General features: G+C 40.9%; 1 long non-coding RNA gene across 1 annotated transcript in view; it reads left to right on the top strand.

Moving 5' to 3' along the window:
• LOC140156367 (uncharacterized) overlaps positions 1-17,201 on the top strand; it is a 31,398-nt gene that overhangs the window by 6,902 nt on the left and 7,295 nt on the right. The window contains exon 2 of the long non-coding RNA XR_011859538.1: positions 9,244-9,367. This is a non-coding gene — a long non-coding RNA (uncharacterized lncRNA). The remainder of the gene's footprint in view (positions 1-9,243; positions 9,368-17,201) is intronic.

Below are 17,201 nucleotides of genomic sequence, written 5' to 3'. Positions count from 1 at the left end.
TTTAATATTTTTCACTAATTAAACAAATGATAATTTCAAATTGTGAAACATATTTGAAAAGTAGAATAATCAAGCTGTATAATGAGCCCAAACTTTATGCAATTGGACAAAGAATAGCTCTGTACCAACAAGTTGAATCTGAAAGAGGAGAGAAAAATGTAACGCCTCCCACTATTTTGGGGTCCCACCATATGACACGTGACCTAATATCTTTTTTCAATCCTGGATTCCATACTGGAACACAATATTCAAGATGAGGCCGTATGTATGATCTATAAAGAATCTGGAAGGCATCTTGGTCAAAGTGCTTGAATGTCCTTTTAATCACTCGGAGAGAATTCATGGCTTTCTGAGCTGCTTTTGAACATTGGGTGCTGGGCTTGCAGTCATTCGTGATGTACACTCCCAAATCCTTTTCACTCTCAATTTCTTCAAGTGCTGACCCATTCATCTTGTAGCTTCCACCTGGGTTATTGTATCCCATATGCATCACCTTACACTTTGCTGTGTTAAATTTCAGGAGCCATGTTCTAGACCATTCAAGGAGGTTGTCTATGTCTTTCTGCATCGCTTGTACATCATCATTTGAGTTCACACTACTAAATACCTTGGTATCATCCGCAAACATCTGCGCCTCTGATTCAATAACTTCAGGAAGGTCATTTATGTATACTATGAAAAGGAGTGGCCCTAGCACGGATCCTTGCGGAACTCCACTTGTAACTTCTGCTTCTGCTGACTTGCCTTTCCTTACAGCTACATACTGTGATCTCCCACTGAGAAAGCCTTGGATCCAATTCAGTATATTTCCTCTGACTCCATATGAACTTAGTTTACTCAAAAGTCTCTTGTGTGGCACCGAATCAAAGGCCTTCTGATAATCAAGAAAAACAACGTCTACTCCATTTCCTCTATCAAGGTTGTCTGTTATGTCTTCCAGAGTCTCCAATAAATTTGTAAGGCACGATTTCCCTTTGAGAAGCCATGTTGTTTTTCTGAAAGTGCACTGTGTTCATCAAGATGCTTTTGAATCTTGTCTTTGATGATCGATTCCATGACCTTGCAAGGGATGCAAGTTAAACTCACAGGTCTGTAATTGCAGGTTTTGTTCTCGATCCCTTTTTGAAGATGGGTGCAACCCTTGCTGTTTTCCAGTCTGCTGGCAAAATTCCTGTGTCAAGTGTTTTCCTGAAGATGAGGTACAAAGGAGTTGCTAATTCTCTGCTACACTCTTGCAGAATTCTTGGATGAAATTTATCTGGTCCCGGGCATTTATCACCCTTAAGCTTATTCAATTTCTCTTCAACATCTTCTATATACTAAAATCAAAATCACTCAGTTCATCCTCAATAACACTTGGTAGAATTGGTATCTCTCCATCTGGTTCTTTAGTGTACACTGATTGAAAGAAGGAACTCAGTACTTCAGCTGCCTCTGTGTCGTTGTCGGTTCTTGTCTCATCTCCTTTTTCAAGCTGTGTTACTCCAACTTTCACCTTTTGTTTCTCTCTAACGTAACTATAGAACTTTTTCGGTTTCGTCTTGAACTCCTTCATGAGTTCTTTTCATAGTCTGCTTGTGCTTTCCTGACTATTTGTCTGGTCCTGTTGTTTTGCTTCTTATAATCTGCAAAATCACTATCATTTGCGTTCTCTTGTATCTTTTATAGAGTTCATACTTCTTTTTGACAGCTCTTTTGACTCCAGATTTCATCCATCGTGGTTTGTTTTTCTTTGCAGGCTTCTTCTTTGGCACATGTTTATCAGTCACACTCTGATACTTGTGTTTCAACAGTTGCCATGCACCTTCACTGTCAAGAATGTCCATTTCTTCATTCCACTTGATAGAACTGAAGTCGGCTCTCATATCATTATAGTTTGCTTTGTTTAAATTTGGCTTTGACTCATTGTCATCCTGCAGAGTCTCTATGTCAACATGGCATGTAAAATTCCAAAATAAACCGACATGATCGCTTTTCCCTATGGGGGGTATTTCCTCTATTTCTCCATCAATCATTGGTTCTTCGTTTGTAAAAACAAGGTCAAGCAACGATGGTCTTTGCCCCTCTCTATATCTGGTTGTGGACCATCCTTCTGATACTTGAGTGTTTGGACAAGCGGGACGGTCTTTTGTCTACCTCTCTGTTTGTAAACAAACCAGGAGGTCGAAATCGTCCTCCTCGCCGAATACGAAAGTCAGCGTAATAGTACGGCACTACGAGGCCATTTAGTGCTGAAGAATGCTTTGAAACTTGAAGCAGTTCCAAGGCATCAATGCCAAGTCTAAGGGCACCGGAGGCCATGGCCTCGTTGGCCTTCGGTTAATTCGAGCCCTGCATCTTGATCTTGTGCATACATTATGGCATTTAGTTTTAGCATGTTAAATTAGGCTTCCTTCCTATACGTGCTTACCTCAAATGGTTGAGTATCAGCGCACGGGCTTTACGTGCACAGTTTACCTATGCACGATCCTGGAACCTAGGATTGATTGCAGATATCAGAACCGGGATGGTCCCCCTTCTCTTTTCGAATAGCTCTGACACTTAACGTGCACAGGGTTTGACTCTTCCTGTACATGTACACGGGACCAACGGCTTTACGTGACTTCCGAATCACGGACGAAGCACATGTATACATTGTACACTACCTATATCTGCACGTGATAAGCAGTGTATGGGGGCGAGAAGAAATTCTTCAATTAAATTCTGAAATTAAATTACTGAACCCAATTGAAGGATTCCCGACCATATAGGAACTTTTTGGGAGGGAAGAGAATTTTCACCTAAGGCACGCCCAAGGCTCGAACCCTCGTCGATCGTATCTCCCGGCCGGCAGCGCAACGCCTTAACCACTCTGCCATCTCGCCCTAGGCTAGGCAACGAAAAAAGAAAATCCTGTTAGAACTACAGGCCCGACCGACCCAGATTTTGAACAAATTGGGAAAAACATTTTCCTGTACAAATGAATGCCGACCCAAATTTTGGAAATTTCAGGAACAAAATTTTTTTTTGTATAATTTTCTCAAATTGCAAATTATTTACAGATTTTGGTGATATTTTGGGTCATTTCCAAAAAAAAAGAAAGAAAGAAAAAAAAAGGCCGACCGACCCTACTTGAAAGTTCCGTCCGCCCTTAGAATAGGGTTTATTTTTTTCGTCGCCTTAGTACTTCCACAAGTTCCCCTAGACTCGCTCGCCTGTTCTACGATACATACCGTACCTAGGCTAAGGACTGGCTCACACCATTTTGTCTGTCCATGGAAAATACACACTTAACGGTTTGCGCTAGCCCGAAACATCATGGCCCTGTTCCTTCCTCACTAGGGCCATGAGTGCCATACGTAAGTAAAAACAGGGCACCGTGAAGTCACGTCGCGGTGATGACGTCACACTGACAGCATCTATTTATAGGAAGAATTCAAAACACGGCGACGATAACAGTCACAAGTCTGGTCTTTTACATCCTCAAATTTGTTCGAGCATATTCTCTCACACGTAAATGCTTTAGCATTTACTGTTAGAGATGGCTACTATGTCATCCTTGTGCATAGTCCGGTTCATAAAATTGTACCGGAACGTAAACATGCTTCATAGTTCACAAACACACTTCATAAGCGTGTCATTATAAGCTTTATTCTATTTCATGTATTACGCCGTACCTTTTTACATTTTCGATACTTACGATCCTAAAAATTGGAAGCAAATATAAGCCGATTTTTGCTGACTGCACAGCCGACGAAAAGATGGCAGAAATTTAACCTCAACCTGTAGGGGCATTTGACGCAGGTAAATATTCATGAATAATGACTGGGAGGTCATAGGCTAACAGATTCTATAGATGAGAGTATCTTTACCACGTGAGCTTACTGGACGTGACCTGACCTTAGATTGCTGCCCTCAGTCAGGCGGCGGATGACATGCATGATAGAGAGAGACGGCAAAACTGCTAAGCCGTATGCACATGATGGCACTTTCCACACAAGTGCGATGAATTTCGCAGAGCTCTGCCGTGATCACTGATACGCGCCATTCAATTTGCACACTGAGTGATCGGAGCCGAACCAACACGGCGAATTACGTCAGAGTGACTCTCATCCAGTAATAATCAAATTTTACAGTATTTAATTAATTTGAAGGTTATTTTTGTAGGGTTCATTATCGAACCCCAACGGTTTCAGCTTGTATTAATTAACATAGGCCTACTTGTTTGTGATATTTTAAGCGTTTTTAAATTTCAAAATAATCCCATTCAATTACATGGCTGACAAAGCAAATTTACTGAATTTAGAGATTGCACGGCGTTCACCACCTGCATCTCTCTGACCTTTTATGCTGGTTTCATACTACCCTGCCGCTTGCCACTGAGCGGCGTGGCGCACGCAAGCATTGCAGACAAACGGACACAATAAAGGCTTGCCATTGGTTGAAGCGCCCTGCCGCTTGCCGCAGCGGCAAGCGGCAGGAAAGTATGCTGGAGGCTTTACTTGAATTACTTCCTGACAAAATGGTGACGCTAGCCGATCGCCGGAAAATATTGGAGCAATTTCTCCAGAAACACTATGTGTTGTAACCTGCAATCGTCTTACGTCTATCCTTGTCGGTAGGAATCTTCATCAGAAGTAACATCACCAACTTTGATACATGATAAGCGTGCTTGGGTGGACGCGCTGCATTACTAATTCAATTCATTAATTTAGTCCCCTTGCTGCCTTGAAGCCTTCTACGGTGGCGGCCTCAACAGTTGATCGTGGAAGATTATTCCACAACGGAATGGTGGAGGGAAAAAATGTGTCCCCATATCTATCTTTGTTATAGCTGATCTGGATGAACTTCTGTTTGTGGCCTCTGGTTCCTTTATCAGACTGGTGCACCAGGTGATTCTCTGGTGATATTTCCACCAACCCATTTTCAATCTTGTACATCATGATGACTTTCTTTGTTTTTCTCCTGGCTTCTAGTGTCTCCCATCCCAATTCTTTCAATATCCTGGTGACGGTGCCTTTTTCTCTGCCGTACTCTCTTTTACAAAATCTTGCAGCTTGCCTCTGGACTCTCTCTAGCCTGCTGTTGTTTGTCTGGTGTGACGAATCCCATGCTGTGGCGGCATACTCTAACAAAGGTCTAACGAGGGTTGTATATGCAGCTGATTTAATTTTCTCCTCACAGCCCCATAGGTTTCGATTAATAAACCGAGAACTCGCTGAGCCTTTTGCAAACTTTTGTAATATGGTCACTCCATGTCAATGTGTTGTTGAAGCACACTCCCAGGTACGGATGAGATTCAACTGTCTCCAACTGTTGGCCGCAGAAACTGTAGACATGTTTCGGTGGATTTCTCACTCCAATTGTCATGGTGACACATTTACTGGGATTGAAGGACATTAACCAATCATCTTGCCACTTCTCCAGATTAACTAAGTCTTTCTGCAGTGTTGCGGAGATGCTATCCTGGATTGCTGTTGTGTACACAAGACAGTCATCTGCAAAAAGTCTTACACTTGATGTAATATTTTCTGCCAAGTCGTTGATGTAGAAAAGGAAGCCAATAGGTCCGAACACTGTACCTTGTGGAACACCAGACAACACCGGGGCCTTTTGGAGAATTTTCCATCAACCATCACCCTCTGGGATCTGCCGGTGAGAAAGTCCTGGATCCAATTAGCGATCTGACCTGACATCCCGTAGTGACACAGTTTGTGGATAAGACGTTTGTGTGGGACTTTGTCAAAGGCCTTCTGGAAATCTAATATGGCCATGTCAACCAGCTTGCCTTTTTCAAGTTCTTTGGCAATTTCATCAACAGTCAGGATAAGTTGTGTCTCAGTAGATCTACGTGGTCTGAAACCATGTTGGTTGTCATTCAAGATGCCGTTGGCTTCAGCATGGCGCATGATGTGACTTGAGACGATATGTTCCAGGACCTTGCAGATGACTACAGTTAAGGAAACTGGCCTATAGTTAGAAGCTTCAGTTCTACTGCCTTTTTTGAAGACTGGTGTAATGTTTGCCTCCTTCCACATGGTTGGTACTTTGCCTGTGTCAATTGAAGTCTGGAATATGTCTGTGAGATATGGGGAGATGTCTTCTGCCACCAGCTTAAGAAACCATGGCGGTATCTCATCCGTCCTTGCGCCTTCAAGCATTTAAGTCCTTAAGTTGTTTCAGAACACCAGCGTTTGAAATAACAAGTGGTGAGATCTTCTGAGTCTTACTCACTCCGAGGTCAGGTAAATCACCAGCATCCTCTACTGTGAAAACACTTGCAAACTGTTGATTCAGGATCTCAGCTTTAGCACCGCTGTCACTAATCAGCTCATCTTCATGGAGCAGGTCTGCAACTCCGTTGTCTTCTTTTCTAAGATTTTGATATAACTCCAGAAGACTTTGGGGTTATCCTTGAATGCTTCTCCTAAGGTATCACTGATGTAGCGAGTTCTTGCAGAACGGAGTTTACGCTGCACATGTTTCCTAAACTTATTGTAATGGTCCCAATCTCCTTTCCTTTGGGAAGCCTTGGCAATGTTGTACAGTCTCTGCTTTTTACGACAGAGGCGCCTAAGTGGTCTCCCAAACCACGGTAGATTATAACGCGAATGCGAGGGCATCCGTGAGCAAATTCGTGGCTAGTGTTTCTCGAGCAACCTCAAATGTGCTCAGAATTTACGACTATGCACCAAATGTGTTTTGTTTAAGTCTCATCTTCATGTGAGGAATGGTAGGAAGTGGTATTTATGAGAAAAACTGGTATTTTATGTGTACCCTGGACCAGAAAGTTTAGGCTATATAATTATATTTGTGACAGTAAAAGTAAAGTATAGGCCCTACGTAGGCTTATATTATTGAATGCAACATATCATAATGGCATAATTATAATGACACTTCAATAATGAACAATTCTAATTTTAGAATCTGCCAGTTTATTATCCGAAAAACCGACTATGGACTTTCACTTTTAAGCAGAGCTTTACCCCGGGACTCACACACTGTCAATCATACTTGTTTATCAATAAAATCTAACCACAAGACTAAGCATGGTGGTACAATACTGGCGCTAGATGCATACGTTCATCCACCAGCACAAAAGCGCCGCATTCCCTAGATAGTTGTGTACCATGTATAGTTATAATGGTACCAGTACGCGTCGGGAGGATTTAAACAATAACGAGATCTGGGCGACCAATCACAAGCCAGATTTTTTCAATAATGTCAAAAAACGCAATTGGAGCCAAAATACGCAAATTGCGGCGCAAATAACGCAATTGCGTATTCTTAGCAGCCCTAATTTAATCCAGTAACATTATTTTTATGACGAGAGATTTATAGTGACATTCACCCACAAGACACAGATTTTATTGCACCATATCCCACAAATGCAAATTGATTCTGAGGTGTCCTTGGAGAGCAGGTGGTGTAAACTTATATTTATGCAGAATATGTGTAAAGTCCTAGTGCATGCATGATGGGATATAATCTGAGTCTGAGATTTCTTGCTATGTGGTAGTGTCATGATCAATCCAATTGATCATTAGATCTTAATTTTTAATTATCAAGCTCCGCGTCTCTAGCGTTTTTAATCGCGTCATTTGTTGCGTGGTCTTTCAGCGTCCAGCATGTCTAAGCTTACGCGAGTTTAACAAGCAAGACGCGACTGGAATAAATATTAATTGTTTTTGAGGGAAAGAAAAAGGAGCATTCTTTGATTCGGGTTTAAAGAGAGCAGTCACATATTTATAAGCAGCTACATGTATTAGCTGAAGTAAACATCTTAATATTTGATGTGAGTATACGTGAATCTTCAATGTTCACTTCAGCTAATAGCTGCTTATAAATACGTGACTGCTCTCTTTAAACCCGAATCAAAGAATGCTCCTTCTTCTTTGTGAACATTGAAGATTCACGTATACTTACATCGAATATTAAGATGTTTATGCATTGAATTGATATTATTATATGAACTATTTATGGAAATCTACACGATGTGTCTCGACTCTTTTATTGTCTATTAATTGGATAATGACACCTCATCGACTCTCTCTCCAAGCCTAAACCTCGAACCAAATTATCACAGGTAGGTATATAGACTTCTCCGTAGTCCACTTGCCAATTGTGCACTACTCTGGCTATTACATTTAAACTTAAAACTCTGATTTAATTAATGAGTGCACAATTGATAGATTTTCACAACTGATCTTTTCAGTCACCGTGACGCCCTACTTCTCCAGTAGTCCACTTGCCAATTGTGCACTACTCTGGCTATTACATTTAAGCTTAAAACTCTGATTTAATTAATGAGTGCACAATTGATAGATTTTCACAACTGATCTTTTCAGTCACTGTACGCCCTCTGTTTGTTAGCTTCCCAAGTGGACTACTGACTTTGCCTTGAGAGTTAGGCCAATTTCTGGCCTAACTAAAATTGGTGATGATGTAATGCATCTTTAAATATGAATCTGGCTTGTGATTGGTCGCCCAGATCTCGTTATTGTTTAAATCCTCCCGACGCGTACTGGTACCATTATAACTATACATGGTACACAACTATCTAGGGAATGCGGCGCTTTTGTGCTGGTGGATGAGCGTATGCATCTAGCGTATTGTACCACCATGCTTAGTCTTGTGGTTAGATTTTATTGATAAACAAGTATGATTGACAGTGTGTGAGTCCCGGGTAAAGTTCTGCTTAAAAGTGAAAGTCCATAGTCGGTTTTTCGGATAATAAACTGGCAGATTCTAAAATTAGAATTGTTCATTATTGAAGTGTCATTATAATTATGCCATTATGATATGTAGCATTTAATAATATAAGTCTACGTAGGGCCTATACTTTACTTTTACTATCACAAATATAATTATATAGCCTAAACTTTTTCATAACCATTTTATACTAGTATTTTGATGTACTAAATATCAGTATAATTTCGAGTTCAACTGAATGCGTTCATCATGATTAATAACATTTTTATTTATCAAAAATCGACTATGGCATAGTCTAGTAGGTATATTGCTACAACTTTACCACAGACATTCCCCCTGACCTTCTTGAAGTTGGACTGGTCAACGTTTGTGGACCTTTAACTCTAACCAATTACAGTTGAAAAACATACTCTCCCTGTGGAAGATATTTCCAAAATCTTCCACAGGTGTGTGGCCTGTGGATTTTAATGGCCAGAGTAACCCAATGAATGAAACAACAGCTCAACAATTATGTTTCTGACATTGGTCAAATTGATTTTGTTTTTCCTTCAGCTGCCTGATGAGTTCACTGCATAATCTTGGACACAGTGAATGAAAGAAGCCAGTTACTCCACGACTATGTTGCTGATATAGAGGAGGCTGCTAATGATCTTATTGAATACCATACTTTAGCCAGGTATATGTCACTCTTAATTACCGTATTCATTCCAATAAGCACCCAGGGCGCTTAACAAAGCCATTCTGGGTGGGCGCTTATTTTTTATATGGTTTGCCTAATTTTTTCCTAACAGGCGTTTATAAGAAACAAATTTACATACATTATAAAAAGGTCCTGAGATGTTCTAGTAGCTTTTCTGATGCAGAAAATGTTTTGCAAGTTCACACAGGACTTCTAATCCCAGCTATTTCACTGTATCGACGTCTATCTGTCACTTCAACATTAATGGTACACTTTAGCAAATTGAAAATACCCCAGGTGGGCGCTTATTGGGGCATGGACGCTTATTGGAATGAATACGGTACTTTGAATGTTAAAAACGAATAACTTTAAAAGATTTCAATAAGTTTCTATGTGAAGTAGATGAAACAAGGGAAACTGTAAGTGTATTGAAATCAATAATAATAGAAACTAAAAATGTTGTTTATACTTCGTACAGCGATTTCTATTTGTGGACCTTGTGGACCGACAAGTTGTGGATCTGGCAGCACACTGAAAAGCAGGCTTGGGCGATATTTTGATTAATCGAAAATAATCGATTATTTTTTTAAAATAAGGTACTCGATTATTTAAAAACACCGTAATCGAAATATCGACATTTAGATTTTATCGAAAATAATCAACTGTTTTTTTGCTTGTGCGATATTTTGATTAATCAAAAATAATTGATTTTTTTTTTAAAAAGGTACTCGATTATTTAAAAACACCGTAATCGAAATATCAACATTTAGATTTTATCGAAAATAATCAACCGTTTTTCTAAGCATTTAGATTATTAAAGCAAGTTTTTCAACTGATAGGGTTTTTTTTTAAATAGCTGGATCTTTATACATGTAGGTGATTACATGTATTAGCTGAAACTAAAACCAGAATAACCAGTGAAACAACTTTCTCCATTTAAAATGCACAGCAATGTTTAATAGTGGGATTCTATGCAACAAATGATGCTCAACCTTTTAATATATATCGAAAATAATCGATTAAATCAGTAATCGAAATTGATTGTTTTTAACATTCGCCTGAGCCTACTGAAAAGATCATTGCCTCAAGATGAGTCGTAACAATATAGGGCGAGCAATAAATCTGATGATTTATTTTTTTTCAAATGTGAATGTTGATGACCAGTTTGGTTCCATTTTGAAGAAATACATTAAACATATGTTTGCTAATTAATAAACGCATCACTAGTTTATTATTACCGAGTTAGTAGACAGAGAAATGATCACCTCATGTGATGAATTTGCTACATGTATCTCTTTTTAAAGTATGGTACATTGACTACAGTGTCTGGTTTATACTTGGTACTATTATAGTTGAAAGATAAGGGATATTGTACATCAGGGCCGTAGCAAGGTTGTAAAATGTGGGGCGGCCATGACAAATGTGGGGCGACCAAAATACAAATATATGACCAAATTGAAATAAAGATATAAAGAAAAACATAACAAATTTCTCAAAAAGTGGGTGACCATGGCATCCCGGCTGCCCCGCTTGCTACTGACCCTGTTGTACATGTATGTTGTGCATATTTGAGATATTTTAAGATTTTGAGATATGGATTTGTTTATTTGATTTGATAATCTTTTACAAGGTCCTTTTTAAGCGTTAACCCTCGTGTATATGCATACAACATCAGGGTGTGCCTTGGATCTTGTGCAAAATATTTCAATGTTAAATTCCAAGTGCATTAGTGCAATATTATTGCAATAATGCACTTGCACTTCAACCACGTTGTGATTATGTTTAGGATAAGATATGATAACCACTTAAATTTGGCCTCTATTTCAAATCATGCTCCCTTTCTTTCCTCTCCTCTCCTCTCTCCTTTTCTCCTCTTTCATGCTCCATCTCAATCTCTCTTGCTGCATTCTCTCTCAAACACATTTTTATTATTTTTGCAAAGTTTGCATTCTTGCATTTTTCTTTAAAAAATAATTATGTGGAACTTCTATAATCTGTTAACTTTCAGAGTTTTAGAGTTTATCGAACAATCCGTGCTAGATAAGTGAACTACGGTGACCAATTTAAAGTTCAGTCCAAATACTTATGATCAGATTGGACATGGTACTATAGATCAATTTACAACTACTTTAGTTGATATTTTTCATTTGAACTCTTCTCTTTATTTCAAGTGAAATATTTTGACTTTGCCTTCAGCAGCCATAACAAGTACATTTTGATCATCACTAAGACCAATTGAGCCACTAATATCTCCAGCAACGAGGACTCCAAGGTACTGACCATTTAAATAATACTTGAAGATACTTGACCCTGCCCTAACAAGTATCTCATTGGACTTCAGTGGCGTATCTAGAAGGCCCTTACCCCGGGGGGCTGAGATGGTTTGCGCCGCCCGGAGAAAAGATACAGGATGGCGCCCTACCCCCCGCCACACACACCCGATCATTTGGGAAATCTGGGGAATCTTACCTCCTATAAGAATTTGAAAAAAATTGCAAAATGAAAGCCCGATTGAAGCCATTTGGTTGACGATTTTGACACTATTATGAGTATTATAGTGTAAAATTATAGTTAAAAAAAGTGAAAATGAAGGCCCAATGAAGCAATTCGTGGACCAAAACTGATTTTGTGTTCAAAAGAGAAGAGGAAAAAGGGCACTTGCTTATCCATACGTAGGAAGATGTATGCTCAGAAGTTGGACATTTTTGGTAAATGATGGTCCAAATCGAAGCCATTTTGTGCATCATTTTTCACTTGTTTATCCATACGCTAAGGGGTATCTGAGGGTTGTTCCCCCTCATACAATTTTGCCAAATGAAGATCCAAAATTACAACCGTTTGGTGCATCACTTTTTTACTTCTTTATCCATAAGCTGGAGGGGGGGGGGGGATATTCCTCCTCCGAATCTGGAAAATTTTGCCATTTGGTGTAATTGAAGCCATTTGGTGTTTCATTTTTAAGTTGTTTATCCTATAAAGCAGGGGAGTGTCTGAGGGGAATTTCCCCCTCCGAAATTGTACAATTTTGCCAAATGAAGGTCCAACATGAAGCCATCTGGTGCATCATTTTTCACTTGTTTAACGTTTAACCATATGCAGAGGGTGTCTGACATGTCTGAGGGGGATGTTCCCCCTCCAAAGTTTGACAATTTTGCTAAATGAAGGTCCAAATTGAAGCCATTTGGTGCATCATTTTTAGTTGTTTATCCATAAGCAGGGGTGTCTGAGCGGGGATGTTCCCCCATAGAAGTTAGACAATTTTGCCAAATGAAGATCCGAATCGATGTATCCCTAAATCCGCCATTTTATGCAAATTCACTACATTAAGAGGACTATAATGTAAACTCATAGAAAGCATATTTTCTGTCAAGCAATAATTATAACACCATCTCCCGACACACATAAGTAATATTTAGCCCGATGCGGTTTACGCAGACTCCTTCCAGACCAGTCGTGGAACTTGCGAAAAAATATTCCATACTAAATGTCAAGTCTGTACGTCCCACTGATTTACTTAGGCCTACTAAAAAGGACATTACCGGGACAAATGCGGGAAAAAATTGCAATTTCAATGCTAAAATTAACACAATTAAGGACAATTGCGCCAAATGAAGATGTATGCCTTTTACAACATTAGGTTAATTTAGTCCCGGTATTTTGATCCAGCTCATGAAGTTTATGCTTATTCCAGGCACCAGAGCTGTCATATAGGATATTTATGATTTACATAATTGAAAGGATGAAATTATGATTCTCATTTTTGAGATTCGTGATTGTGTTCAAGTTTGAGATGAAAAAAGAAAGGAATTTCCAATGGGGCGTCTCACAGATCTACTCACAAAATGGGTCTGCCGATATAAATGCGTGCGAAGCGCGCGGCAATTAGACATTTTAATACTTACTGTTCCAAAATGGGCTTAATTTTGGGTCTAAAATAGACCAAAAGGAAGATGCAAATCGTAATTTTTGTCACATTTCTCTCGACTGAACAGGGAGGGTACTACACTATGGACAGTGGCGTAGATTTCTTTTTAACATGGGGGGGGGGGGAGTACAGTGATTCCAGAGCCTTTCAGTGAAAAAATTAGTTAATGGTACAAATGCGCTCGAAGCGCTAGAAAAATTTACCGCAAAAATTGGCACTTTCTAGGTTTATGGTTAATTTGGTCAGAAACCCACATACAGGTGTCAACATGGGGGTGATTGTATGTATGGACCATCCCCCATCAATATATTGGGGATTTAACCCCCATTCCCCTTGGGATCTACGCCTAGATGCCCTGTGGGGGAGGTCATTTGATATTGTGTTCCCCATCCAAAAATGTGAAGGGACATGAACCCTGTCCCCTTGATTGCGCCCATAGTACAAAGTTCAGAATTCCGCCACTCGGAAAGGGCTCACAATCCATCAGGGGCGCTGAATGCATCTAGGGCGACATGTTCCCCATTTGAACTCTATTGCAACACTATAATGACACGGCGCTAAATGTTTGAAAAAACTGTCATAAGCAGATAAGGATTACCTTTTTAATTCGCAAGAGGCGCGGAAACATTTTTGCCGCTTGCATCATGGAAAGGGCTCAAAATCCACCGAGGGGTGCTGATTCGAATACTGGATGCACGTTCCTTTTGACTCCTTAGTTTGAATGATTCAAGCAAAATAATTGGTTTTGTTGAAATTAGCGCATAAGCCGCTAATATTTAGATTTTTACTGCTTGGAAGGAACTCAAAATCCATGGAGGGGGTACTGTATCTGATCATGCGTTTATTCGTTTTTTTCTGACCGTCTGGATTTTGCTGGCCGTAAAACAATCTTTCATAATGATTAGTTTTGTTGAAATTTAGATGGACGCGGGCTCAAAATTCAAAGAGGCACTGAATCCAACGCAGGGCGGCAAGTTCCCCGTTGACTCCCTTAGTTACGCAATGGTCATGGCGTTGATTTTCCTCTCCTTTTCCCCTCCTCTCTCAGTGCTAGTTGAAAGCCAGTGGCGTAGCTAGTTGTGGCGCTCAGGGCTAAGGATACATAATGGCGCCCCTCCCCAATCCTTGAAACAAGTGGGGATCGGAGTGCGCGAAGATTTGCACAAATAGGACCTATCACTGATTAATTTTGGTTATAATGAAGTTGAATATTGTACATTGATCTCTCAAATGAACTTGTGCACAAATGCGTGCGAACTGCGCGAAAATTTTGACTTTCATCGCTAGGACTAGGAGGGCCCAGAATCGATGTTGAATTGGCCAATTGGCGCCCCTAAGGGTGGCGCCCAAGGCGCGTGCCCCCCTCTGCCCCCCCGTCGTTACGCGACTGTTGAAAGCCACCATATATATGTGGTTTTCTCTCCTTCATCTGCTTTTTCTATTCCTGAATGGTTATAAGCCATCTTCCTTATATGTGCTGCCCCATATGCCACCCTACTTTTATGTAGTGCCGCCCACAAGCCACCCTCCTTCTATGCGTCACAGTGTAGGCCCATAGTTACACAGCGTGATATACCGTTTTTCACTCCCTCTTTTCTCCTGGTTAAGAATCACGACGTGACTGACAAGCGTTTTTCTCTCCACCCTCCCTCTACTTTTGTCCCGGTTACAAACTGCCCTCCTTGTATGTGTCGCCTCACAAGCCGCCCTCCTTCAGCTATATTTATAACGCATGTTGTGCTTTTCCGCCGCCCCTTTCTCTTGGTTACATGCCAATATGTGCGGCCCTATAAATAGGTGACTGACAAGCGTTTTCTCTCCTCCCTCCCTCTACTTTTGTCCTGGTTACAAATCGCCCTCCTTGTATGTGTCGCCTCACAAGCCGCCCTCCTTCACCTATATTTATAACGCCTGTTGTGATTTTCCGCCGCCCCTCTTGGTTACATGCCAAGATGTGCGGGCCTATATACATAGGTGGCTGACAAGCGTTTTTCTCTCCATTTTACTTTTGTCCTCGTAACAAGCCGCCTTCCTTGTATGTGCCGCCCCCAGATCCCCTATACTTTTGCGTGCTGCCTCACAAGCCACCCTCCTTGTAGTGCAAGCCCATATAGTCAAAAAAGTGTGATCTACCTTTTCACCCCCTCTTTTCTCCTGGTTGCAAGTCACAATGTGCCGCTATAGATGACCAACAAGCATTTTTCTCTCCTCCCTCCCTCTACTTTTGTCCTGGTTACAAGTCGCCCTCCTTGTATGTGCCGCCTTACAAGCCGCCCTCCTTCAGCTATATTTATAATGCCTGTTGTGCTTTTCCGCCGCCCCTTTCACTTGGTTACATGCCAACATGTGCGGCCCTATACATATGGCTGACAAGCGGTTTTCTCTCCATTTTACTTTTGTCCTCGTTACAAGCCGCTTTACTTGTATGTGCCGCCCCAAATCCCCTATACTTCTGTGTGCTGCCCACAAGCCACCCTTCTTGTAGTGCAGGCCGGACAGTCAAAAATGTGTGATCTAACTTTTCACCCCCTCTTTTCCCTCCTGGTTTATACAAGTCACGATGTGCCGCCCTATAGATGACCAACAAGCGTTTTTCTCCTCCTCCCTCTACTTTTGTCCTGGTTACAAACCGCTTGTCCCGCCGTCATAAGCCGCCCTCCTTGTGATAGGTCACCATGTAGGCATTATTAGGCTTGTTGTACCTTTCCACCCCCTCGTTTTATTTTACTTGGTTACAAGTTTACCATGTGCCGCTTTTTATGGGTGACTGACACACGTTTTTCACAAGCCACCGCTATCCTTGCATGTGTCGCCCCATAAGCCGCCCTCCTTGTATGTGCCACCCTGTAGGCCTAATAGTGCTCTCTCTCCCCCCTGTTATTGCCTGATTACACGTCACCCTTATGTGCCGCCCATACATGTAGGTGACAAGCGTGATTTTCTTTCTTCTTTCTCCTTTTTTGTTTCCTCCTCTTTCCTTCTTTTCTCTCTCCTCTCCTCTCCTCTCCTCTCCTCTCCTCTCCTCTCCTCTCCTCTCCTCTCCTCTCCTCTCCTCTTGACATTTAAGGGCAGACAAGGTATTGTTAGTCGAAGCAGGCACAAAATCGATTTTCATTATCTAAATCAATATTATTATTGAAAAATAACACTTTGATATTTTGCAAAAGTTCATTCTACAAATAATATACTTTGAAAACTTGCTTGATTTATTGTTGTTAATGAGTTATGTACGTTCTACAAAAGTGTTGTTGTTTTAGCCCTCTTTACAACATAACTCAAGAACCACAGGACCTACAAAAGTATATCTGTGATATCTGAGTTCCTCTACACACTCGCTATGAATTGATCAATGCAAGTTTTGAAATAGTTTCTAACCTTAAATAACCGCTTCATGGCAAAAAAGGTTTTACTCTAGCGTTCAGCTGATTACTTGAACTTGCGCTATCGTCACCAATAGCAAAATAAGTATTATTCTTGAAATAGTGAATTATTTTAATAAGGGTCAATATATTATGCCTTATATCCCCCTCTATATCTGCCACCTTTCAATCGCCCCTCTAACTCTCTATTTTTCTCCTGGCTGGTTACAAGTCACCCTCCTGGTTTATGCCGCCCTACAAGCCTCCTCTCCCCCGTCTTTTAGAAGCTGCAGTTAGTTGTGGTATGTGCCGCCCCCTCTATCTCTTTCTTCTCTCCTGACTGGTTAAAAGTCGCCCTCCTAGAGTGTGTCTCACTTACAAACCATCCTTCTGGTTTGTACCGCCCTACAAGCCACTTCTCTCTATATATCTGCCGCCCTACAAGCCACCCTCTATCTGCGTTCCAGGTATGTGCCGCCCATCTATCTCTCTATCATGGTTGGTTGGCTACAAGCCACCATCTGTCTGCATTCCTGGTATGTGACGC

This window comes from Amphiura filiformis, chromosome 7 (genome assembly GCF_039555335.1).
Source record: "Amphiura filiformis chromosome 7, Afil_fr2py, whole genome shotgun sequence".
NCBI classification, from domain to species: Eukaryota; Metazoa; Echinodermata; class Ophiuroidea; order Amphilepidida; family Amphiuridae; genus Amphiura; species Amphiura filiformis.
Note: the sequence above shows the minus strand (reverse complement) of the source record. Positions and strands in the feature narration are given on the sequence as shown.